The sequence below is a fragment of the Muscardinus avellanarius genome, assembly GCF_963383645.1.
Source record: "Muscardinus avellanarius genome assembly, chromosome: 4".
In the NCBI taxonomy this organism is placed as follows: Eukaryota; Metazoa; Chordata; class Mammalia; order Rodentia; family Gliridae; genus Muscardinus; species Muscardinus avellanarius.
In genome coordinates this window covers 101,125,270-101,152,424 of record NC_137789.1, presented here as the reverse complement: position 1 = coordinate 101,152,424, position 27,155 = coordinate 101,125,270, and the positions used below count along the sequence as shown (strand labels likewise).

The following is a 27,155-nucleotide window of genomic DNA, read 5'->3' as shown; positions in this document are numbered from 1 at the left end:
ACTGGCACAGCGTGGCATGGCATGCTTATCCCCTTGCCCTGAAATTATTTCTGATGGGTCCCGTGCGCACTAGAAAATGAGCTTGCTGAGGTTAAGAGCTGCATCTTTTGTTGTTGTTTTCTGATCATCGCATCCTCAGGGCCTACAGTGACAAACAGAACAAAGCAAGTATTTGGGGGGGGGGAGACTACTATTTGGTTCTTGATTATCCGGTCTTGGAGACCATGGCCAGGTGCATCTACTGCCATCATCCCCCACCTTCAGCCTAGGGAAGCCACCTGCTCATCACCTCATCACCACAGGGCCTAGTTCCTGGCCAGGGCCCCACTGGAGCTTCCTTCCTGCCTCACTGGAGCCTAAGCTCCCATCCAGGCTCTGGACCCTCCCACCACACGCATTCCCTGCACGCATATGCCTCAGAACCCCTTCTTCCTCTGCAGTAGCCCCAATCTCATTGTTTCCTGATTCCATCTTCTGTTTATCCATATATCAGATTCCATAATGGAGATATGGCCTCTTCTTGTAGACCCAAATGCAAAACAGCACCTGGCACCGAGATGCCCAAGAATTGGTTAAATAAATGTTTCTCAAGATGGATAAACCATGTGCAGAAATACATTTGGGGTGTGAATTAATTCTTCCCTCAATATGTTCACCATGATCTCTTAAGGATAAACATTGCATACAGAGTGTCCAGTGATTGCTAAAATCCTGTGTATCACTGCTGAGTTATCCTGTTACACTGTGGCCAACTGTCCTGATTTGGCAGAGAATAATAGATTTCCTGGGAGGTGGGACTTTTGGTCCTCCTATTCTGAGCTGTGTCAAGTTGAGAAATTTCTTTAGTATAGATAAAAGGCAAATAAAGTTGAGTATTTCCTTCTCTGTGAATCTTGGCTGCCTTAGATTATAATTTTCATGAAGATAGATGATCTTAGAATGTCAAAGAAATAAAAATGAGGCAGCAATAAGATGTAGATCCCCAGTCCTTGCTGTACATGAGAACTGCCTGATACTCAGGTTTCACTCTATCCCACTTAAATCACAAGGCTGGGGGTGGCAACTAGCATAAGTCTATTTTAAGGACCCCCCCAGGGAATTCCAATGTTCAACGGAGTTGGGATCCACCATGACATAAGTTATGGGTATACATTCAGATGTGAGTAGATTTGTTGAGTGGATACAAATGTTCTGGCAAGATTGCAGGGCTGGTGTGAGAGAGGAGTGGGCTGTAGGAAGAGAGGACCCCAGGCTGAGAGCTGGCCTCTGCCCAGCTGCTGATTCTGGGCATATTATCATCTCCCTGGGTTAGAGACCCACGTATCAGTACAGAGAGCCTGGTTGACAAGTCAGACAAGAAAGTGCCTATCTGTCATCAAATGTTGGGCCGGAAAAGTGGAGATGGAATGGAGGGTGGTTCATGAGGATTCAGGCTCCTCCTGGATAAGGTTGAAAATGATGTATTTTATTGATAGATTCCATCAAGTTTGTTGTTTGTTTTTATCTAGACAATGATCCTGCAATCTATTGTAACTAAAGGTAACTGGAATTTCACCACAAACTGTCCCTTATCCTTCTGTTCCTCTAACTCTTAGTTAGTGAGGAGGCCACACAGAGCCAGGCGAATTCAGGGTTCAACAGTACTGCAGAAATGTGTGTACTTAGCCAAACACAACCATCAGTGTGGTTTCTTGCTTCTCTTTTTACAGCTCTACTTACTCAATTTATGTAACCATTGAGCTGTGGCTGACCTCCTCAGCCCTGGGAGAGAGAGTTGGGCTCTCAGATCACTGATTACAGTCAGCCTTCCATATCTATGGATTCCACATCCACAGATTCAACCGAACACCGATGGGAAATATTTTGTAAATAATTGCATCTGCACTGAACATGTGCAGATTTATTTTTCTTGTCATTATTCCCTGAATAATACAGTTTAACAACTATTTACATAGTATTTACATTGTATTAGCTATTATAAGTAATCTAGAGATTATTTAAAGTGTATGAGAGGATGTGTATAGGTTATATGCAAATACAAAGGTCTTTATATAAAGGCTTCAGGCACCCTGAAACCAACCCCTAGGGCATGCCAAGGAGAAACTCTACTTCCTTTTTTGCCCCAGGAGATAGTGGGGTAGCAGCCTGCATTGGGACTGGGCCTGGGGCTGGGGCTGGGGTTGTGGTCATTGAACTTGGGAGAAGCCCTCCTTCTTGAAGTCAGTTTCTGGTTCCTCACCTTCCCCGCCTCCCCTCAGCCACTCAGTGCTGTGTGAGTGTCTCTCCACAACCACTGTAGCTCATGCCCGTTTTCTGCAAAGCTGGTTTTCATCTCTGCTCCAGCCAAGACCCTGCCTTTGTCTTGAAAATATGTGTTTCTGTGTCTCTGTAAGTAGAAGGGGATATTTCTTATTTATTTAGTATCCTTTTATTTCTTATCTACTAGCAACTAATTTTTTCATGTCTTTTGTTGTGGAAATCATGTAATTGATCTAAGTTTCACTTTCCTCATTTATAAAAACAGGGTTGCTTTGAGGATTAATTTTTATTTCACATCACATATTTTAAGTGCTCATTCTTGGGCTTATGAGGTTAAGAGCATCTTGCTAAATCTTGGTAGTCATCTCTCAAGGCAGCAAAGGCCTTCACCTATTAGCACCTTCAATGTGCAAGGCCAAAGGGTATTGGCTCTTTGGGTGGAAATGTGGAGTTGGTCTTTGGCAAGGTTGTGATACAGAGTCAAGTCTCTTAGCACAGGGCTTCGAGACAGTCAGGGACTCTGACAGGGACAAAGAGAAGCTGCACTCTCCAGGCCTTCTTCAGATTCATGTTAATCACTTAAGGAATATTTGTCTAAGAACTGGTAATATAATGTTTATCATCTCTAAATTTACCTAATATATCTTATTCTACTTCAAGACTGAGTACATTAAGAGGAGACTAAGATATATCCAAGGGACAATTTCATGGATAGTTCACTGCCAGCTTTTACAACCTTGGAACAGTATCTAGAAGTCTCTGGTGGTTGTGCCAAACCTAGGGACAACAGAGCCTTGCAGGCAGGTCACTGCATGATGAGAGCCCCTCTCTAAGTAAGAGAAATTACCCAGTAACAGGAACTTAGACTGCCCCTTTAAACAAGAGCCAAATTACCTTTTCACTTCCAGGATCACAGGTCTGACAGATAAACATCCTCAGACAAATGAAGATGCCCCCTCCAGGGTAAGGACTTCCTAGAGCTACCTGACAGAACACAGCTGAGATAATGACCAACCAGTTGTAAGCCACTCCAGTGACCCAGTAAAGAGCTTATTCCTTCCCTTATTGGGTCTCTTTCCTTCAGGGCTGTCTCTCTTCTTGTTGAAGTAAAACTTCCCAATTATAACTCCTCAGTGTGTTGTATCCCTTGGACAGATTTTCATTTCTTTTGTTACCAGGTCAAGAGTTCTAGTCTCTGTTATCATAACCAGAACCCCCTCACATGTGAGATCACAGACAGAAATGTGTGACCATTCTTCTTCTTCCTCTTCTCCTTCTCCTACTTTTCTCTTTCCTCCTCCTCCTCGTCTTCCTCCTCCTCGTCGTCCTCCTCCTCCTCCTCCTCCTCCTCCTCCTCCTCCTCCTCCTCCTCCTCCTCCTCCTCCTCCTCCTCTTCTTCTTCTTCTTCTTCTTCTTCTTCTTCTTCTTCTTCTTCTTCATTTTCTTTGTTACTGGGGATTGAACTCACGGGCATCCTACCTCTGACCTACACCCCCAGTCCTATGTTTTTTTATTATTTATTTTTGAAATAGGGTCTCACTAAGTTGTGGAGGGTTTCACTTAATAGCTGAGGCTGGCCGAGAACCTTCGATCCTCCTGTTTCAGCCTCCCGAGTATGGGGATTAGAAGCATGTGCCACCACACCCAGATCCATTCTTTTCATTCGTCTGATCATATCATAGTTGGGTTTTGGTTTTTGTTTTTAATCTGATATTAGGCTGATATTTAATCTGATATTCTTTAAAAACTTCATCCCACTCAAATTGTTTTAACTTTTAAGTTATTTAATTATGTAATATAGTCACATGCTTCAACAATTTTAAAGTATTCTCATTCATGTGCAAATTAATTAATATATGGCCAAAGCTACTCATCCAATAATGTTTTCAAAAATGAGATTAGAAACAGCCTACATGTCCATCAATTGAGTACTGGAAAAATGCCTGTGCTCTGTTCCTTCTTGTCTTCTTCCCACCCACAGAGAGTAACTCTTGTGTGTTTAATTCTCACTCCTCACTTGCCTGAATACAAGCCTAATATGAGGTTCTTAAGCATCATTCTTTTTTTTTGTGTGTGTGGTACTGGGGATGGAACCCAGGGGCTTTTCTACTAGCAGACCTATTTTATACTTTATTTGGAAAAAGGGTCTCACTAAGTTGCTGAGAGCCTCACTAAGTAGCTGAGGCTGGCTTCGAACCTGTACGATCCTCCTGTCTCAGCCTCCCAAGCGCTGAGATTACAGGCAAGCACCATCACGCCCAGCTCCTTATGCATCATTCTTTACACATAAAAATAGGTATTTGGCCGGGCATGGTAGCACACACTTGTAATCCCTGTGCTTGGGAGGCGGAGACAGGAGGATCACGCAGTTTCGAAGCCAGCCGCGCTGGCTTAAGAGACCCTGTTTTCAAATAAAATATAAAAAAATGTCTAGGAGTGTAGCCAGGAGGTAGAGGGGTTTCATCCCCACTACCACCAAAAAAAAAAAAAAAAAAAAAAGGTATTTATATTCCATAGCCCTTCTCCCTTTTGACCAATGTTCTTACAGCTATTTCATTTTACTTCAGTAAGAATTTCTTGTTTATCTCTTCTTCTTTTTACATGTACATTATTGTAAACTTTTTGTTTTTTTTTTCTACAGGTGCAATATTTTTATTTGAGAAAATAGAGCATGAATTATTTTGGCAGTGCTCAAATGTTGGACATTTATGCTATTTCCAGTCTTTCATTTCTGAAAATATTAATGAATATTTTAAAGATTCCACCATTATTGAATCTTTGGCTATATATGAATTCACATATGTGTGAGAATAACTGTAAGATCAATTCTTAAAAACAGAGTTGCTGGTTAAAAGGGTATATGTGTGTGTGTGTGTGTGTGTGTGTGTGTGTGTGTGTGATTTAGCAAAACATGACCAAATTGCCTTTTAAAAGGTTTGAGCCAATTTCTGTATTTATTAATGATGTATGGGAATACCAATTTCCCTGACATCTCCTCGACATTGTACTTTACCAAGCTTAGAGATTTTGCCAACTTGATAGGTGAAAAGTAGTAACACAAAACAATTGTATTTCATGTTTTTCTTCTTCTGTTGTACATCTTTTTAAAATATTTTAGAGCTCTTTGTTTTTACTTTTCTCTTAAATGATAGTCATGTAATTTTTTCATGTTACAATCTGGGTTATTGGCCCCTCTTTTATTGATTTGCAGGAGTTTTATGTATTGAGGATACCATGCTTTGTGTTTTACATCTTCAATGTTTTCTTCAGAATATTGCTACTCTTTTAAATTTGCTTTTGATCATCATCATCATCATCATCATTATTTTTACTTCAAAGAAGGTCTCTACATATCATTCTTTTCTTTTATAAACTCTAGATTTCAAATAACTTTCAACTTTTTATAGTTTCAATTTGATGCATTTAATTTTTGGATTATTTGGGAAATTATTCTGCTATGTTATGTGAATTGTATAAGAAATGGATCCCACTTAATATTTTTCCAGGTGGTCACCCATTTATCTCAACACCATTATTGCATATCTCATATTTTCCAAACTCTCATAGGGTTAGTAAAGAAAAAAAAATTCTCATCTTTCATTCTGTCTTATTGGATTTTACTTTGAGATTTTCTAGAAAGGTGATAAAACTTTTGCCAAGGTCTTTAGTGTTTGTATTTACCACTCTATTTGGGGTTACCATGGCACCTGATTCCCAGGTGTCTAGGGTTTACCTCTCCTAACAACAGAGTTCCTTTTTTTCTGCAGCAACATCAAGGTTTAATGAACCTTTGTAATCACCACAGCTAAGCAGGACCCACAGCCATTGCCAGCAGTGAGCTCCTCCAAATACTTCATGGTTGGCTAATTTCTGCCAAATAATTCTGCTTTGGAATGAGATGGTACCTCCAGCCAGCCTAGAGATGTGTCAAAGGTGGGATGGGGGCCACATGGGGAGTGGGAAGCACAGAGCCAGAGGGATGTTGTCAGCTGTCAGAGCATACGAGTGATAACTAATGTCCTGGATTCTGCCATTTCCCCTTTCCAACTCCTCACTGAAGACTCTTGCTGATAGAATATGAACAAGTTCAAAACTCCTGCAAAATTAAAATAATAGAACTTTTGGGTCCCATTTTGTCTATTTCTATACATTTTGTATTTCTGTACAAAGTTCATTTTCCCATTATAAAAATAAATATGCTTCCTTGTTTTTTAGATATGCTTTTCAACTTACCTGCATTTTTAATAATGTGATTTACTAAAGAATTTGAGTTACAGGACAAGAAAAAAGCAACTGATAATCAGAGCCTAGATAATAAAAATAAAAAATTGATAAAACTGAGATAGGAGGAAGGTGATAATGTGGGAGGAAGACAGACTCAGCAAAGTGTTAATTATATGAGTTTGCACACTTGTTACATTGCTCACAAACTTGTCTGTACATTTTCTAGTAGGCAGAGCAAAAAGAGAATTATTACTTACGACCTTTAAAATAAGACAAAGAACTGCACGTGAGAAGCCGAGCTTTTCCTGACACTGAGTTCTGGGGAATAGTTTTGCCAAACACTCAAATTCTCATTATAAGAAATTCTAGGCCCCACTGGGATTTGACAATCACATATGTGGATTTGATTACAGGAAACCGGAGGAGTGTAGATACATCCTTACCATATGGAGAGAACGTCCTCTTTTCTAGTTAGCTTTGCAGGCAAGATGGAACTGGTTTTGTGAGACATGAGGTATATGCAATTTCGGGCTTTTTTTAAGGCAAAGAACATGACATTGTGAACATAATATCAGGTATAAAAGTTACTCTAACTAGTCATAATAAAAATCATAAAAATATGAAAATGGATAGATACAACAGTCTCTCTTTCTCCCACACCATCTTGCATGCAGTTCTATATCACTTTCTCTCCCATGTTTATTTTGTCTGTGAATTGGAAGATTTGGATGATTTTCCCATGGTTAGCTTGATTATTGATTATTACAAACCTTGTTTCTCCTCTGTTACTGCATCTGGTGTCAGGGGCTGCAGGACATGTACTGCCATGATACTGCCTCCCCTGTGCACCACTGTGGGATGAGGCCAGGTGAGTCAGTACACAATGATAAAAATAATTTCTGGATTCCTGCCCTGGGACATCCAGCAAGAAGTTAACTATGCACAGAAGTGAAGTTAGATCATAGAAATGTATCTCACTAAATCCAAACCCAATATATCCAAAAGTTAGCTCCCCAAAATTTCTAACAGCTGCTCCAGCAGCAGTAGTTAGGAGAGAAAGTGTGATTAGAGGGAAGTTGGCTGGAACAGGGATTTTCACTGACTTCAGTTAAGTATCTTACCTTTGTGAATTTTGTAAAAAGGAAGACACATCGGAACACATTGCTGGGGCCTGGCCTTGGCAAATGGTTAGGGTAGAGCACCAGAAGGGGCCTAAAGCCCATGTCATCTCCTTTAGTTAATCCTCCTCTGCATGTGGATTCTTTTAGGGGCAGCCAAAATCACCTCCCACATCTCCTCCGGAGGTTTAACTCTTACAATTGTGAGGCTGACACCAAGTCTCACTTGAATTATTTGCTTTTCATGTGGCTATGGGCAGGTTATTCAACTTCTTTGAACTGCAGTTTTATCAGCTTTAAAATTGAGATTAAAAAGTACAAAACTATGGGATTGTCTTGGGGACTAAATGACATACACATCAATTGCTTTGTTTGAACATCCTAAATTCTGAATAAATATCAGGTATAAAATGCACTTAGTGACAAACACAACAACAAAAATATACATTTTAATCATCCAAAAGACAGTCTAACTACTTGCTTGGTCCTCTTTGGGACAAAGAAAAATCTGTGATGCATTTATGTTATGTAACTTGATGACCCTTCACATTTTCAGACAAGTAAAGTTTTGAAATTGTGACCTTGTATTTTGCTTTGAGGGTTCCCCTTCTGTTCTTGTGTTGTACCTGGATCCATACTATGGTCAACATGCGAGACTATGACCAGAAATATAAGTCAAAAGGAGGGCAAGTTAGATGGTGTGATGGCATGTGCCCATAATCACAGGTTTGAGGCCACCCTCAGTAACTTAAGAAGACCCTGTTTCCAAATAAAAAATAGAAAGAGCTGGGAGAGTATCTCAGAGAAGAAAGTATTCAATCAGCAGTAACGAAAAAATGCTATGTTCATATGTGAAGTTATCAATGACGATTTTAATATGATATGCAGAGGAGGTGAAGGAGTTATGTAGGATCTGGAGAGAAACATACCTAGTGCTGTGTACATGTGAGTTTCTCTCACTCTGAAACTTATTATGATGTAGAATTACAATGCACCAAAGGGGGAAAAAATTAAGGATAGGTGCAGAAACACCAGTTTTTGTTTTTTTGGAAGGTGGAGCAAAAGTACTAACTTAGCATCAAGGAAGATGAACTTCAAGCCACAAATTTATTAAGTGAAGAGTCAAGTCAGGAGGAAAGTTCATATGTGTTTTCAAGGGCTTGGGACAACCCCTGAGCCCAGATTGGACATTAATATGCTCCCATTTGGCCATTGGTTCCTGGGTCCCTGTGGAACCAGGGAATTTTCTACAGGTGCCCAGGTTGACAAAGAAGGCTGGTCTTAATGGGACTAGGAGAACCTTCTTCTCCTTGGGTTTGCTCTGTGTTCCCTCTCAGGTCTCACCGAGGGCTGGCAGATGCTCCCAGAAAGTGCTATGTGGGGCTAGGAAAAAGCCCCAGATTTATTTCCAAGACTCTGTGGTGGGTCACCTTGCTAGATGTGCCCCTACTCAAATGTAGCTTGCTTGGGGGGGGGGGTTGTGCAGCTCTGGAATCACTTTGCTCTAGAATCACTTTGCGGGCAATGCTCAGTGTGGAATGAGACTGAGTCCCTCTGATTATTAAATACAGCTGCCCCTTCTCTGAGAAGGGCCTATTGAGCATTCTAGTCACCTCCCCTGTCACTTTTTATGGGAAGACTCGCCATTTCAGACTCATCATCCCATTGCTGAGCAAATTGGATTCCTATGGGCAGAAAACATATTTATTTAACTTTTATTAAGAATTAATGTAGAAGCATCTTGCAGTCTCCAGAGGTCTCCCTCTCTTTTGGCCTCCTCTGTGATTTGTATATTAATCTTCAAATGCTCTCTCACAGAGACCTTGCCTGATTTTCCTTATCTTCTCCCCGCCCCAAACAGAGATGAAATTATTCCCTGAACATCGAAGATCACAGAATGGTACCTTTTGGAATTGAAAAGATAATATTGTTTATGTATGGGTACAAGAGAATGACTTTACTCGGCTGTAGTAACACTGATTAAATTGAAATGTCAGTACTAATGTTACAGTTAATAAATGTTATACATATTCAAATCTGTCTAAATACTGAAGGTTCTAACTAGTGCAGGGGTTGTTGTTTCAAGTAGCAGAAGGACCCGAGTCCCTGGGGGAATGCTATTTGTGTTACCCCTTGCTAGTGAAGAGGCAAACACATGTATTATAAATGAGGCTCCTGTTGGTGATGTCCAGGATGGTACTTTGTCACTTGGGGGTTGTCTTAGGCAGATAAATTGGTGCTGTGTTGAGAAATGGGTTTAGCATTTGGAAAACATCTTCTGAGATAAGTTGCATTATATAAATCAAAGGGCAGGGAGTAGAGGTGTGTTGCCAGGGTGTGATGGAAAACAGTGTCAGACATCAGTGTGCGGGCCTTTGCTGGTGGTTGGGGGGCAAATGGGCACCCGTGTCCTCCCTTCTCAGAGCCTCACAAAGTGTCGTGCGCAGTGACGACTCTTACACGATCTTCCTCAAGCAGTTTTATTACCCCAGGTTCTTGTACAGTTCCCGTTCCTCTTTAATGCTCTCTCAACGCCCTCTCAGGTAAAAACAACATCAGTCTTCTATCCTCTCCCTCATCACTCCACCAACCCTCCTCCGTGGCACTCTACGTCTCTGCTGCAGCACACACCGGTCACAATGGTGGCTTTGTGAACATGTCCGTCCCAGCTCGGAGCCCGGAGCAGTCCGCCAAGGAACTGCTCTTCCTGTCCACCAACCCTCTTAGCTCCTTCTCCTTCCTCCCGCTAGGGCATGCGCGCTTTTTAACCTTCTCCTGGGCGGGCAGGTGGTAGCACGAGGCGTTGTGTCACTAATTATCTGTAAGGCGCCTGATAGGGCTCACTGCGCAGGCTCAGGGCACCGCCAGCCTCGTGAGCCTCGTGACTTGGCTGCAAGCCCAGGCGCCATCTTGAGTCCACGCTGGCAACAAGCCTGGGTGCCACCTCGGTCCTGCCGAGTGGGCCCCGACATATCTCCCTTTTTGTTTTATTAAAATAAGGCTCGGGATCGTGCCTGTCTTAGGTTGCCGACCCTCAAGGACCATTCTTACCCGTCATTGGGAGAACAATAGCATGATTGTTTCCCTGTCTTAGGTTGAAAGGTCCCGGGGACGATCTTACCCGTCACTGACTACCGATCCAGCATACTGAGCCGTACATGGGGAGATAAGCCAGCTTCAAGGGCTGCCAGAGCTTGCACCAATATGCGCTGTTGTTGCAGTGTGCGTTGTCGAGTTCGCCTGATATATCCAACCATGAAACATCATGCTACCACCAGCAAGAATGCCCAGAACGCCATGCCACCCCAGTCTTTTAAAAAAAAAACCCAATGTTCCGTGTATTAAGTCCATTCATTGTTGTACTGCGGCGACTTCCACGCGGGTAGAATTAATTGCAGCGATGGACGCTCGTAGCTCAATCATGGTGTGTTCAAATTCATGGCTCCAAGTTCCTAGAAGCGTCTTGCTTAATTGACGAAACAAATTGCCTGCATGGGAGAAATTCTGATACTGCACATACGTTATACATATAATCCAGATAATTGAGCTTGCTGAGCCATGCCAGCAGCCACATATGAGGATAGAGCATTCATAGTGGCTGCAATAACTGCCACGGCCACAGAGGCCACAATTACAGCAATAAGAGCAGAAATTCCAAAGTCTCCAAGGATGCATAGAAGCATAGCAGAAAGTCAGAAAACAGGTATCAATAAAACAACCTAAACTATCATTAACCAAGGTAAAGGAAGAGGGAAAGTAGAAATAATTCCCCAAAGATCTTAAAGAAAACAACTCATCTCTACGGTACCGAGCAGCAGCTTACAACTCTTACGTTAGGAACTAATCTTCTGACCTATCCTTTACACATTAGGCGCCTTTTCCAACTAACCTCAGGTGTCTTCCATCTATGGTGGCGGATTAGGAGAGGGAGTCGAATCAGGACCAGCCCGATTCTCTAACTTGCTTACACTAAAAAATATCCTCCTTAATGGAGCCCCCTTTGATCGGGGAAAATATCCTCCTTAATGGAGCCCCCTTTGATCGGGGAAATAACTTGCTTACACTAAAAAATATCCTCCTTAATGGAGCCCCCTTTGATCGGGGAAAATACAGCGCTGTCCCTCGCTTTTCCGCGAGCCTCGCTTATCCGCGAGCCTTATTTACTAAATATCCTCCTTAATGGAGCCCCCTTTGATCGGGGAAAATACTAAAAAATATCCTCCTTAATGGAGCCTCCTCCTCCCTTTTCGGAGTCAAAGGAGTACTTACCAGCCGGCTGCCCGGGACTGCCGAGGTTCTGATCAAAGCGAAGTTCCCCGTACGGGCCACCACTTGTCGTGCGCAGTGACGACTCTTACACGATCTTCCTCAAGCAGTTTTATTACCCCAGGTTCTTGTACAGTTCCCGTTCCTCTTTAATGCTCTCTCAACGCCCTCTCAGGTAAAAACAACATCAGTCTTCTATCCTCTCCCTCATCACTCCACCAACCCTCCTCCGTGGCACTCTACGTCTCTGCTGCAGCACACACCGGTCACAATGGTGGCTTTGTGAACATGTCCGTCCCAGCTCGGAGCCCGGAGCAGTCCGCCAAGGAACTGCTCTTCCTGTCCACCAACCCTCTTAGCTCCTTCTCCTTCCTCCCGCTAGGGCATGCGCGCTTTTTAACCTTCTCCTGGGCGGGCAGGTGGTAGCACGAGGCGTTGTGTCACTAATTATCTGTAAGGCGCCTGATAGGGCTCACTGCGCAGGCTCAGGGCACCGCCAGCCTCGTGAGCCTCGTGACTTGGCTGCAAGCCCAGGCGCCATCTTGAGTCCACGCTGGCAACAAGCCTGGGTGCCACCTCGGTCCTGCCGAGTGGGCCCCGACAACAAAGAAGGGTTGTCCTGACACCAGCTGACTCTTCTTTAGCAAAAATGGGGTTAGGACCTATTGTCTCAGTGGGCATTCTTAGGCAGCTGGCTGTAGCTTCCTTTCCTGCAAGGTTTAGAAGGCAGAGAACAGGATAGGTAGGAACACAGAGGAAAGGACTTGGGGAGTTTAGGGTGTGCAGATGGCTTCGGGTCACTGACAGTGCAGACCCAGACTCTAGCCATCAAGTACAGCTGTGACTTCTTTAAATATACTTTTATTGGCACATTGTAATTATATATCCTAGTGAGGCTCAATGTGATGCATACATACATGCACACAAGCACTTGATGCTTCCACCAACTCCCACTCCACTCTTCCCACCTCATACATGTTAGTAAGGCTGATAGCCATACCCACATATGTGGACATAGCATTATTTGACCTGTTTCTTTCCTCAAGCCTCTGTTATCCCCTCCCAACTCCCTCGGCTCCCTTTTTCTATTCTACTACCTCAGTCTTGATTTCTTTTTTTGTGTGTGTGGTACTGGAAATGGAATCCAGCATTTTACCTTTGAGCTACTCTTCCAGCTCTAATTTTTATTTATTTTGAAACAGACTCTCGCTGAGTTTCAAAGGGACTCACTAAGTAGTAGCTGAGGTTGTCCATGAACAACCAATCTTCCTGTCTCAGCCTCCCAAATGCTGGGATTACAAGTGCGTGCCACCATGTCCAGTACCCCAGGCTTGATTTCTAAAGAACAGGATCTCTTCCTGTAGCATAGGTCTTTGGTGTTTGCCAGGCACCCCTCTCTCTCCCAGTGTTCTGTGTTTTGCTGCAGTTTCCCACTTTTCAAAAAAGAGCCTGGGATTCGTAGTCTCATAGATATATGTCCACATCCTAGCCCTGCTACATGCTACCTGTGACTTCGGGCTAGGGTTTCACAGAGGCTTCTCAGGGTCCTCCTGTGTTAAGAAGGGTAGGAATATCTGTCTCCTAGGACAATTTTTCTTAATCAGTGAGCTCATTTGTATCAGCCACATAGCAAGTCACCTGGTTCCTTAGGTACTCACTTTCCCCCATCTACCAAGCTGAGGGTCCTGGGCTTTTACAATGTCAAGACTGAGGGCTCTTGTCTCTTCCCCACTGTGCTATGTTTTGGTTTCTTATAATCATCAAAGCCTCCAGCCACCCTTTAGTCTGCAAGAAGGGAGGAACAATTCATTCCTTCTCTTCGTGGCCTGTGGTATTGTCGAGGGTTTAGCAAGGAACTAGGAAGCTGGGTGAGGTTGAGTCCCTGCATTGGGGCCAATCACGAAGTGACTCTGGCCAGTTCCAGCTTCATGGTGGACTGTATGTGATAGCCCAGCTAGCATCTGTGGGCAGGTATCTCATCACCCTGGGAGAATTCTAATTCAGCTGGATTTTACCAGCAAATGACTGTTACAAAGAAAGGATATATTAAAGTGTGCATTAGGGATCACAGTTATTATAAATTACATTCTTTGAAATCTCATTTAGATCCAGGAACCAGACTTCATTTGGGAGGCTCTGAGGATTAATTCTTTCACAACAATGGAGTGTCAGTGATCATTTGGAAAAGTAATTATACCAAATTTAATTATCACGCACGTGCATTTCATAGGCGTGCTATGTTCACCCTGGGGGACAGTGGGGGATGGACTGGCCCGGCACAGACCCTTGACTGAGGATTGTGGTACAAAATTATACATGTTGTAATTGAGCGCCACTTAATATGAGGCTTGATGGATGCAGAGTGTGGGCGGAGCGAATGGGAGGGGGCGTCTGGCCCACTCAGCAGATGTTTGAGATATTTGGAAAGGCTTTTCAGTGTTCTCAACATATTGGAGAGGAGCAAACTACATTTTGAGTAGGCTGATAAAAATGTTTCCCTGTCTTAAGCAGTTCTTTTGTTCTCTGTTCTTGCGGTACCCTCACCTCTTCTGAATTGCAGAATTCATTCTAGAATACTCAAGTGATCTGTTCAATGGGACTTTAAAAGTGTGTGCATGTTTGGAGGAGAGAAGAGGGCAGCCCAAGTGCCATCTGATGGACAGACAGACCTCCACAGTGTGGACCCCAGCCTTTTCAGAGCTTTGTCTATTGGATGCTGTCCTACTGAACCCAGGCCAAACTTACGCGTCTCCTGGTCCCCATCCCAGCTTCACCTGGGATGGCTGATGTGCTTTAGAATTCCCTGTCATTGTTGCTCCTTTGGGGGCATCTTCCCTCACCACACTCCATAGATTGACTGCCCTGTATAGCACAACAGTTTAACTGCTCACATATATGCCCATTATCTCTGCACACGGTGGGCACTGGGGAAACAGTGACCTTGTCCTTAGCTGTCCGTGGATCAGCCTTGGCTCCCCCACTCCTGGTATATACAGCAAAGGTTCAATAAATATTTGGGCGATCAAAAACTAAGAAGCACAGCCTAAACAAGCTGTCTTCAAAGATGCTATCTTTGGTTATCTGGACATACGGCCATTAGTGTTTGATGCAGGATTTTCTACTTTATATGTGACCAGAAGCCAACTGGTTGGTTTCTCTGGGGCTTAATCTGAGGAATGTAAACTGGCTGCATGAATCATTGGGAGGACAAACTGAATACAGCCTAGCATCTAGCAGATATCTGGTGGGGGACAGGTGCTCCATTCTTCCTGGGGTATCTATGATGTTAATTTTTATTTGCACCTCTGAGCTTTGTCTTTATTTTTTGAGAGCTAAGAATCTGTCCAGGATACAGAAGCTGAAGGCTTTCACTTCAAATTAATAACACTCTTAATTTATCAATTCTATAATTTAAAGCCACATCTCATGGGTAGGAGTGCTTAGTGGGCCAATCTCTTCATGTAGGAGAAGTGCCTTCTACCATGCTTTCAACTGAGAACCTTGCCCTGCAGGTGAAGTTGATAGTCCTGTTGGGGCTCAGTACCCACAGCATATAGCTTTCTCTGGCCAGGGGCATTTTATCAAAACTCATCTTTTTCACATTGCAGTAGGTAAACTGAATGGCTCCTGCACAGAAAATTCAGGCATACTTCCTACCTCACTGGGTTCTTAGATGAGAGAACAGAAAAACTGAAGAAGTTGTGCTGGAGAAACCACATAATATGCCAAAATGCATGTTAATCTCTCTTTTTAATAGCTAATACAGCCTCAAATGATTTTCCAAGACACATGAAGGCTTAAATATACTTTTGTTTTTGTCTTCTGATACTGTAGATTAAACCAAGGAACATTCTACCTCTGAGCTATTCCCCCAGTCCTATTTCATTTTTTTATTTGAAACAGGACCTCACTAAATGAGAATCTAATTAAGTTTCTGAGACTAGCCTCAAACCTGTTATCCTCCAGTCTCAGCCTCCCAGGTTCTGGGATTACAGTCATGCTCCACCACACCCATCTTAAAAATATTTTTATAAGGTGCAGGTCCCCTTGTGACTTCTATTGAGTTATTTGATCTAATTCACTGAATAGCAAATTAATAGAGTAAACACAAAGTGGGCAAAGGGAGGAACTGAATTGTTTTGAAGGTGGCTTGTGTGCCAGGGAGAGTATTAATCACTTTATCTCTTCAAATTTCTTCTAATTTTCTCAATAACCTGAGAAATAGATGGTGCTGTCTCCATTTATAGTGGGGTCACTCAATTATGCTGTTTAATAATAACAATAATAGTAATAACAACAACAACAACATTTAAACACCATTGAGCACTTGGGATATGTCAGGCATTCAATAACGCTGAAGCAGATAAAGTTGCCATCTGTATAGGTGGAAAAGAATAGAAGGGCCACTTGTTCTATGTATGTCAGTTGCAGGTGAACTAACTAAAGTCAGGCAGCCTAGCTCGTTCCAAGATTTAGGTTGTGATGTCACCTTTAAAGGTGGTAAAATAGAGTACTTACTAACAAAAATGCATGTCAGAATGCTGTTTTATATATTTACAATAACAATAGTTGTTCCTGTCAAGGGTTACACTGACAAGGCTTAGGCCTTGGGGACAGTGATACTGTGTGTTTTGTGGTGTCTGTCGAGTGAGGCAGCACATGCTTTGGGGACTATTTGTTGCATTAATTCTTTACCTGGCATGGCAGGGTGCCTTCAGAGGCGGAAGACACTTTTACTGTATTAGGTTTAAAATGTCATCACTAATTAGCTAGGATTGCAGGCTGGGGGGATGCAATACCAGGCCTGGGGACTTAACTTTATAGACATAGAATTAAAGGGGAAAATACATTTTCCAAACTCATTTTAAAAATAGTTTCCCTTGGAAATTAAAACCATTAAATGTACATCATTATGCAGATCAGTATTCATGCTTTAAAGAAACATAATTTTGCCTTCATTTAATTTGTTTCTCCAAGACCTAATTATGGATTGGATAAAAAATGTTATTTTTCTATCACTCTGCAAATCGCCTTTTACCACCCAAGAGGATAGTTCTCTCTGGTTAGAGAGGGTCATTCCTAAGCAGTGATTAGACAAGGAAAATTCGGGGAGACATATTCGAAGTGAGAGTTTGTTATTAAGGACGACAAAAGATCGCAAGCAGTGTGATTCCCTCCAGTAATATGGAGAGGTGGGATGAGCCTGGTGGGGCGGCAGGTCTTCTGTCAAGAGCAGATGCACTCAGCTGCATGTCTAAGCCCTGGTATTGTAAGGTATAGCAGGCCAAGGGCTCATCCTGGAGCCCTTAGAAAGGGTCTGTGTCCCATCAGACTGAGCTGCCTTGGGGGAACCACCAGGGAGGCCGTGGAAGGGAAAGTGCTTGTGACCGTGACTGATGTCCAGGGACAGAGGAAGTTGATGCGTCTGTAGCATCACTTAGCTTCATGGGAATGGCTGATGCCAGAGACTTGACTGGGGGCCAAGACTCAGAGAATGGAGTTGGATCTGAATGTTTAGAGGAATGGCAAGCACTTCCTCCTATTCACAATGTGCCTGCATGATTTCCAGCACATTTACAAACATTGACTTATTTAATCTTTACAACAGTTCCATGAAGACAATTGCTATTATTACCTCCATTTTATAGATGAGGAATTTGAGGCCCTTTGGGCATCAGATTAAAGGTTCAGTAGCCTGTCCCTGGAGAGAGGTGTGAATGAAGCAGTTTAGATGGAATCTACTCCACTAGCTTTGGCCACTGCAGTGTACTGTCTCTTGGCATTAGTAAGTCACTTATAACTCGACAAGTACTATATCCACACAGATCCGTTTAGTCCTATTAATGGCCTTGTGAGGAAGATGGGACTGTGATGTGCTGTGATTCTATTGGTACCCAATGAATCATACCTCTGGACATTCACACACTTATGCAGTCTCCTCCCTTTTACTGTGGGCTTGCCATGACTTGCTTTAGTCAGCAAAATGTGTCAGAACTCCTGCTGTGGCAGTGTTGGGCCTCAACCCCAAGATCTTGGGCAGCCTTTGCTTTACCCTCTGGTGAAAGCCAGCTATCATATAAAAAGTCTGAATATTCTGAGACTATCATCCTTGGCAATGAGGAGGAGCTCTATGGAAGTAAACTAAGGTCTCAGCTATCAGCACCTGTTGGATACCCAGTTCAAAGTTTTCCCAACTTACCAGCCATGTGAATGAAGCCACCTTGGGAGAAGATATCTGGCCTTGATGGTCTTTCCTGGCCGATGCCCCATGGAGCAAATGAGCTGTTGTCTAACTGTCCAAATTGCAAAAGCATGAGCAAGTACAATGATTAAGATGATGGCTCTCTTAAGCCACTAAGTTTTGCAATTATTTGATAATGCAGCAAAAGATAATTGAAACGGTTATTGCTTTCACTTTACAGATGAAAAATACGAGGTATAAAGGGGCTTTGGAACTTGCTCAAAAGAACATGGATAGCAAGTGGCAGCTGCAGAAACTAATCAAGGAGTGTGTGTATAAAGGCACTTGCCCAACTCTGTTGTCCATTCCCTCAGTTGTTGTATCTCTTAGGGCGTCCTCAGTGCCCCAGGAGGATGAGCCTGTGAGAGCCTATATAAAGAATTCTATGGTATGGGAGTAATAGCCTTTGTCCACTCAGCCTTCCTGTTATGACTGGAGCTTATATCCCTTTTAGAGTAGATCTTTATGTTAAAGTATGATTTAGGGTTTACTGAATTATTGGAGACTTTATTATCAGGTACTTTTTATTACCAGGCACTTTTTAAAAGCAGCATATTGTATAATCTATTTTTGTGTGTATGGTACTAGGAATTGAACCCAGAGGAATTCTACCACTGAACTATACCCCCAGCTCTATTTTATTTTTTATTCAGAAACAGGATCTCACTAGGTTGCTGAAAGCCTTGCTAAGTTGTTGAGGCTGGTCTTGAACCTATAATCATATACCAGAGTCAATGGTCCCCATCATGGAGGTAGGAAAACTGAGGCTTGGAGATTTTAGTAATTTTCTTTCTTTCTTTCTTTCTTTCTTTCTTTCTTTCTTTCTTTCTTTCTTTCTTTATTATTTATTTATTTATTTATTTATTTATTTATTTATTTATTTTTGGTGGTACTGGGGTTCCTGGAAGCCCTTCTACCTCCGGGTTACACTCCCAGACCTATTTTATATTTTTGAAACAGGGTCTCTTAAGCCAGCGGGGCTGCCTTCGAACCTGCGCGATCCTCCTGTCTCCGCCTCCCAAGCGCGGGGGATTACAAGTGTGCGCCACCCCGCCCGGTGATTTTAGTAATTTTCTTGGATTCATTCAGCTTATATGATGTGTAGCTAGAAGTTGAACCTGGTCAGTTGAATCATACTCAGTACATGAAACTTAAATTCTGTGCCTCCTCTTTAGTGTCTCCCAGCAGGCTCTGTCCCACTATGTGAGCTATTTTCAACTCTGTCTCATGAGTTTCTGACCATCCTTCTTTCTACAACAAAGTCAGTTACTCTCCTGAGGATTCTTCTCATATTTTTACTTCTAGACCTATTTTATATTTTATTTGAAAACAGGGTCTCACTAAGTTGCTGAAAGCCTCACTAAGTAGCTGAGGCTGGCTTCTAACCCGTGCGATCCTCCTGTCTCAGCCTCCCAAGCGCGGGGATTACAAGTGTGCGCCACCACGCCCGGCTCATCAGAGACTTTATGTCTATTTTCCTGTGCATAGCAATCCCCCTAGAGGATAGATAGGATGATTTTATGCCAGTATCCCATCTATGTACAGGTTGGGCATCAGCTTCTCAGCATCTTGGAGTCTTTTCTTACAACAGAAGCAGCAGGGCCAACTGGCTTTCTCACAGCTGTGTAAGAAATCAGCCCTGGATGAACCACAGGGAAATTTGCATTCTCATCTGCAGATGATGAGGAGGATTCATTCCTAAATCAGGAGCTGGTTCTTCCTACAGAGGGAGGTAGCAGTACCTCCCAAGGGAGCTAGAACCATTGAAGCTGTGCTAGATGCCAGTGGAAGAGGACCTGACAATGACTAACCCTGGAACTCTCAGGCTCCTCTCTATTAGCCTGGCCTGTTTCTCATGCCTTAGGGTCTGCACTTAGCTCAGGGCATATCCCAGAAGCTAGATCCTTGGAGATCTAGCTGTACAAAAATAGCTGACAAAGGAGCACATTCTCATAAACATCTACTTCCTCATGTCGGCAATCACCAACCCTTCAGCTTAAAAGCCACTCCTTTCCTGTCTCCACATTGTACATGGAGTCCATAATGGTACCTATCTCATTAGATTGTCAGAAGGACTAGAGAAGTACATATTTGTACAGTGCTCAGACCAGCACCTGGCATAACCTACATAGGTGTTTGTTGACTAGAGTTATAAAGAGGGGACAAGTATCTCATTCTCTAGGATGAGTGGATAAATGTATGGATGCCTGTATATAACTTGTGGGTGAGGGAGAGAATGCCAGTGAGAGAATGTTAAGAGCTACTGATGGTGGAGCATGGCAGAGTTTAAGTATGTCCTTATGTCTTTAGGAAGGCCTCTGAGAGGTCAGGGACCCACTCCCTCATGCTAGGGATGAGGTAATCGAGGCCCAGGGCTAAGGGAGAGGACAGTATAATTCACAGAGCAAGACCTCCTAGCACTTTCCTACCTGTCTCCCCAGGAATTGAGGCCCTCAGGGAGGCTTGGTTCATGCCTTGTGTGCTTACACATCTGCTTTGCCTTCTGGTTCCCCTGTGAGGTCCCCAGGTGTGCCTGCCTAGAAGTGCCCTTCATGCCTATCACAACCAGAGAAGTGAAAATGGCATCCTCTCTGCTGTTGTGGTCTCTGAGGGAACAGCAGATTCTCATTTCAGCAAGCACGCCCTTTGGCAATGTAAATTTGCTGTTCTTCCTTTGCAAAAGAGAGTCACTTGCTCTATTCTGAAAACTCGGCTGGCTGGTGGCTTTCTTTAACTGATAGAACATGGCAGCAGTGACTTGGCAGAACTTCCGGCGCTCTGTCCCCTAGTCTGCTTCTGCTTTTCCTTCTTAGCCACAGAAGAGCCCTCCCTGAAAACCACATCGAGTGGAAGGCCAAGTCCTCTCAGCCTCCTGTTTATCTGCCACTGAAGAAGCCCAGGAGTGATCCCTGTTAGCTCACTGAGTTAGAAATAGTAAAGTGTAGCTGTTTCAGGTCACTAGGTTAGGGGTAGTTTGTTTTGCTGCAGCAGGTATCTGAGGCACCCACCTTGGTCCAACCAGGTTGGAGTCCTGAGCCCCTTTTTCACTGCCCCTCTGTCAATGTATGAGCAAGGGCAACTAAAAACCATACTTCATGAGGAACAGTAGAAAGAGAAGATGAGAAGGAAAGACTGAAAACTCACAGGCACTTGATTAGGCTGCTTCAAATACCAAGAGGACTGTCACTTCCAGAAGACTAGGCTGATTCAAAAAGCATCCCAAGTTCTTTAAGGAAAATCATAACAATGATAAAAATAAATTTAGCACCACCAATATGCCAGTCATTTTATATACAGCCTACTCTAATCCCGTAAATAACTCTTTAAAGTATGTAGGCATTAATTTCATTATTTTTCTGGTGAAGAAATAGAATCAAAGAAGCTAAGTTTCTTGTTCAAGGTCACCGTGTGTAAGGGGAGGAAATACAATTTGAGCTAAAGTTTCACTCTTAAGGCCAGCCTCTCTTCAGTATGACTTTTCTTCCTCTTGGTTCACAAGATAGAACTCAGGGAGAGGGGATATTGGGTGAAGGGGGCAAATTCCGAGCATGCTTTCTTTCAGCCTCATTGCTTTGCAGTTTGCTCTTCCTTTAATAACAATGGCTTTTGTTCCAGTCTCTGTTTAGGAAAATCCTATTAACTCTTTAATATCATATCTCATTTTGTCTTACCTTTCCTCAGTCTCCCAGGTTCAGAGGATTTTTTGTCTCCCTGCATCTCTGTCTCTGTCTTTGTTTCTTGGAAGTACATTCTACAAACTCTCTTCTCATATGTAACCCATGATTTTAACTACATTCTTCTTTCATTTTAGTTTTTTTTCCTTTCTAAAGCATAAATTTTTCTAGGATAAAAATGTTTTCTTGTTCTGTTCTGTTCATCTTTGTGACCTGTGCCTGTCAGATTCTGTCAGGTAGTAGGCTTTAATAAATGCTTGTTTAATTAATGAATAGTTTGATGATTCAATACAAGGAGCAACTTTGTGTGGCATTGCCTGGATTTTTAAGATGACACTTCAGATGACAGTAGCCCCCTCCCCATCTGCTGAACATCTAGTTGTCAGTCAGGCTGGTGTTATGTGGATTCTGTCTTCATGAGATTTCACTAGATCATCTATCTCATCATAAGGGAGATGGTCACATCAGTGAGTGGTGAAGGATAAAACTAGAATTTTTTATAGTTTTTTTTTCTCCTAAAGCTTGAGAAGGGAATCAAGCTTTACAATATTTACTATATGGAATGACACCAGTGCTGGTGGGGAAATGCTATACCATGGTGTCTAAGTCTTGCATGTGCCTAGATAGGTCATGCAGACAAAGCTGGAATGGCAGCTAATGGAAGTGTAGTTGGCATGCCTTGCCATCCTCCTAGAATGTGAGAGAAGGGGCCCTGTGAGGAGCTGCTGTGAGGGCATCTCCTGGACTCTTCTCTATTACCCTGAAGAGGTTGTCCTGATACATTCTTCACTGTTTCTCAGGTTCTGGTGAGGTGTGAGGCTTTCCGCCCTACCCTTCTTTGCATAAAGCTGCAGGACAAAAAGCAAGTAACTAAAGCCTAGCAATGGCTTCTTGGAGAAGAGGTTTCCCACTCCTAGGTTACAGTCATCCAGAACCTTTTGTTGCTGCATCATCTCTATCCCTGTGTTGGAGAAGGTCTCTGGGAGCTGGCCCATTTGGCTCACTCTCCTCTTTTCCCAGCTTAAGTGATAAACTAAGTCCAGAAGTGGCTTGTGTCCTTATAACAAATCATGCAGGCCTTGAACCTGGCCTGGCCTGCTGTGTGCTGGACGGTGCCCTTGTCTCTGCACATGCCCAGGTCGCACAAATACCTGTGTTTCTCCACTGTTTGTTATAAGGGATTGCTTATTTTTATTTTTAGTTTTCCACTAACCCATAATTTCATAATGTATAAGATGATTTTCTGAAAAATTAAAATGAATTAACATAAGTACAAGATACAAATCCATCTCTCTTTTAGTCAAAGTTTAACCTGTCAAAGTGCAGGACGTTGATGAATACATGCTTAATTCTCTGCTTACCTGACTGAAAACTTGGAATAGTTTGAGGGCCAGTACTGGCCTGTGGCTCAGACGCTAAGCAGCATTAAAGTGTGAAAAGTGGGGTACCCCAAGGGAGTAAGAACTTCAGAACACAGATGGCTTTCCAGAGTACCTTAAGATTTTATTTCAAAAGTTATAATGTATTGTAATTCATATTTACATGATAAGGGGTTTATAAATAATACTGAGTTTTAACTAAATCCTTGCAGAGATGTGCAAACTTATCTGGCCTTCTGCCTCCTTTTCAGAAAATAAAATTATTCAGTGCATCCCCTGGAAATCCTCCATCTTTAAGCAAATAAATAGAAAAATACAGAGACAAATTTTCACTTTTTTGTATATCTATATTTTACGCCAGTACCTACCAGGGAGAGCAATATCACCCCTTTTGGGAACTTACACAGCTTAGAGAAATGGGGAAAAATAGCTTAACAGTTATCTGTCAACAATTGGTAGACTAATATTAATAAGATAGATAATCCTAAGGAGGCCAACATAGCTGGCAATACGAAGATGGCTGTGAACATCTCTCCAGGTCTTACTAAACTTTCTGTAATCCTCATATTATATTGTTTATTTTACATTATGAGGAAAACAATGAAAATATGTTCTGACGTTACAGGAAGTGGGCTAACAAATTTTGAACTACTTAAAATATCCAATTAAAATTAGAATGTTTAATTAGTTACATTGCCTTAAGTATATATTGGATCTCGAAACATTCACTAATGATAATATATCTATCAGGTCTGGTGAGAGATTGAACAATAACTTTATCTGTATTTCCAGTATATGTATAGTACATATATACTAACATATATGTAATATATAGCATATATTAATATTTTATGAACAAGTAAGAATTCATAAACTGGGAAGGGCTAGTGTTCAGGACATGTGTTGAAAGTGGCATGAGGTCACTTGAAGGCCTTCTAGCCCTGAAGGTGATCAGTCACATCTCAGCTTTGACTCTGCAAGGACAGGTCCAGACGCCTGGACTTTCTGCAGTTGTAGTGGGAGCTCAGTGCAGACTCGTGTTTCCCACTCACTCTAACTCATAAAGCATCCAAGGGCTGGCATCCTATGTGCTTTGGTGTTTCACCAATTATAAGGATCATAAAGATACACTCAAGGGGCACATCAACTCTTTCCACAGTTTGTTTATTCCAAGCTTCATTAAAGAATGCAGGATAAAGAAAGGCCATTTGAGGAAGAATAATGTGTCCTGGATGGTCAGAGAAGGCTGGTATCTCAAGTGTGGAGATGATACTTTTAGCTAGTCACTAACATGGCCATAACTTGGGCTTTCAGGAAAGCATGACTTTATTTTTTTATGTTTTATTTTATTTTTTTATTTTTTATTTTTTATTATAACAATTATTTTATTGAACATAAATAGTATACATTTACACTATATTTGGTGCCCTCTCCCCCCCCACCCCCATTTTCCCTCCCCCCCACCAATGGTTGTCCAGGTTAACCATGTCTTATTCATAATTTTACACATGTTCAAGTGTAGACCCTTATTAATCAAGACCGGCCTTCCTCCTCTCCTATCTTACCATCCAAACTTAGCTAGTATTTCCCCTTAAATATCTGGAGTCCCTCTGGTATTCTTTGTGTTTCCTAGTTTGGGCATATTAGAGGAAACATATGTATCTTCTTCTTCTGTGCTTGGCTGATCTCACTTAACATAATGTTCTCCAGGGCTTTCCATCTTCTTGCAAATGATTTAATTTTGTTCTTCTTTATGGCTGAATAGAATTCCATTGTGTGTATTTCCCATAGTTTTGCTATCCATTCATCTGTTGATGGTGATCTGGGTTGGTTCCATATTTTGGCTACTACAAATTGTGCTGTTGAACCAGCCTTGTTTTTCTGGGATGAAACCGACTTGGTCATGATGTATTATTCTCTTGATATAGTTTTGAATGCGTATAGCTAGTATTTTGTTTAGAATTTTTGCATCTATGTTCATTAAGGATATTGGTCTGTAGTTTTCCTTTCTTGAGGTATCTTTATTTGGTTTGGGGATTAATGTGATACTGGCCTCATAGAAGGAATTTGGAAGAGTTCCATCTCTTTCGATTTCCCGGAACATGTTATGCAGTATTGGTATTAGTTGTTCACTGAAGGTTTTGTAGAATTCAGCTGGGAACCCATCTGGGCCTGGGCTTTTCTTTGGTGGAAGAATTCTTATTGCCATTTCTATTTCTTTGGTTGTTATTGGTTGGTTTAGGCTTGCTATGTCCTCTTGGCTAAGTGTAGGAAGGTTAACTGTGCTTAGAAATCTATCAATTTCTTCCAGGTTTTCAAGTCTATTGGAGTATAAATTTTTAAAGTAGTTTCTGATAATATTTTGAATTTCTTCACTATCTGTGGTGATATCTCCTTTTTCATTTCTAATTTTGATAATTTGAGTTGATTCTCTTTTTCTTTTGGTTAGGTTGGCCAGGGGTTTATCAATTCTATTAATCTTTTCAAAGAACCAACTTTTTGTTTTATTGATTCTCTGAATTGTTTTTTTGTTCTCTATTTCATTTATTTCTGCTCTAATTTTGATGATTTCTTGCCTTCTGCTGGCTTTGGGAATAGACTGTTGCAGAATTTCTAGATCCTTGAGTTGTGTCATTAGGTTCTTTACTTGGTGGTTCTCCGTCCTTTTTATGTGGGCACTCAATGCAATAAACTTTCCTCTTAGTACTGCCTTCATGGTGTCCCATAGGTTTTGGTAGGTTGTGTCTCTGTTTTCGTTTGTTTCCATAAATTTCTTTATTTCTTCCCTAATTTCTGCTCTTACCCATTCGTCATTCAATAGTGTATCATTCATTCTCCATGAATTTGAATACTTTCTTTCGAGTTTCCTGTTGTTGATTTCTACTTTTATTCCGTTGTGGTCTGAAAAGATGCAAGGAATTATATTACATTTTTTGAATTTGCTGGTATAGGAAAGCATGACTTTAAAACTGTACTTTGTTTTTATTATAAGCCTTGCTCATTTTAGATAGCTTTTAAAGTATGTTGGATTCTTTAAACATATTAGTAATATTTATTTTACTTAAAGTTATCATTGTTGTATAGTTCAGTGGTACAGCACTTGCCCAGCATGGCCAAAAAAGAGAGAGAAAAAAAGAAAAACATTCTTTACATCTATCTATATTTAAATAATTTATCAATTATTTAAATTATTTATCCTCTAACACATACTGTATATATATGCACATATATATTGTTAATATTTATATGGTTGTAATAAGAACACATACATATATCTTTTTATATATCTTTTTATAAGTCATTTAATCTTGATTTCCTACTTAAGGTCCTAAGGTTTCATCTCCCACTTAACAAAAGGCACTAGAATGCACAGATGAAACCAGGTGGGCTCATGATGTGATGGGGACCATCTCAGTGGGAATGACAACAGACCTGACATTCTCCAACTTTCATTAGCTGTCCATTCTTAATTTTTTTTTAATTTAAAATTTTTTATTTTTTGCAGTACTGGGGATGGAACCCAGGGGCATTCCACCTCTGAGCTACACTCCCAGCCCTATTTTCTAGTCCTTTTTTATTTTTGAAACATGGTCTCACTGAGTTGTAAAGGGCCTCCCTAAGAAGGTGAGGCTGTCTGTGAACCACGATCCTCCTGTCTCTGCTTCCTGAGTGATAGGATTACAAGTGTGCACCACCATGCCCGGCGTCCATTCTTATTTTGAGTATGAGACTCTCTTCCTATTGTCACTTCGTGTCTAATGCACAATCCCTTCTCAAATTCTTCCCAGGCTTGCAGAAAGACAGAATGTCTTGGGGCCAACCTTGCTCTATCCTAATATCTGCTTATTTTGTTTGCATGCAACTTGTCTCTCTTAGAACACTGCTACAAAGAGAAGGGGCCTGTAACCAGGGCAACCAGAAGTGATGCTTTGCAATTCAGACTCGGCCAGACTTTCTGCTCCATTTAGTTGGATTCTTAGGCACTCTTGGCTCC

At 41.9% G+C, this 27,155-nt stretch overlaps 1 protein-coding gene across 1 annotated transcript in view; it reads left to right on the top strand.

Moving 5' to 3' along the window:
- GRID1 (glutamate ionotropic receptor delta type subunit 1) overlaps window positions 1-27,155 on the top strand; it is a gene marked incomplete at both ends in the record, with an annotated part of 769,462 nt that overhangs the window by 578,937 nt on the left and 163,370 nt on the right. The window lies entirely within an intron of this gene.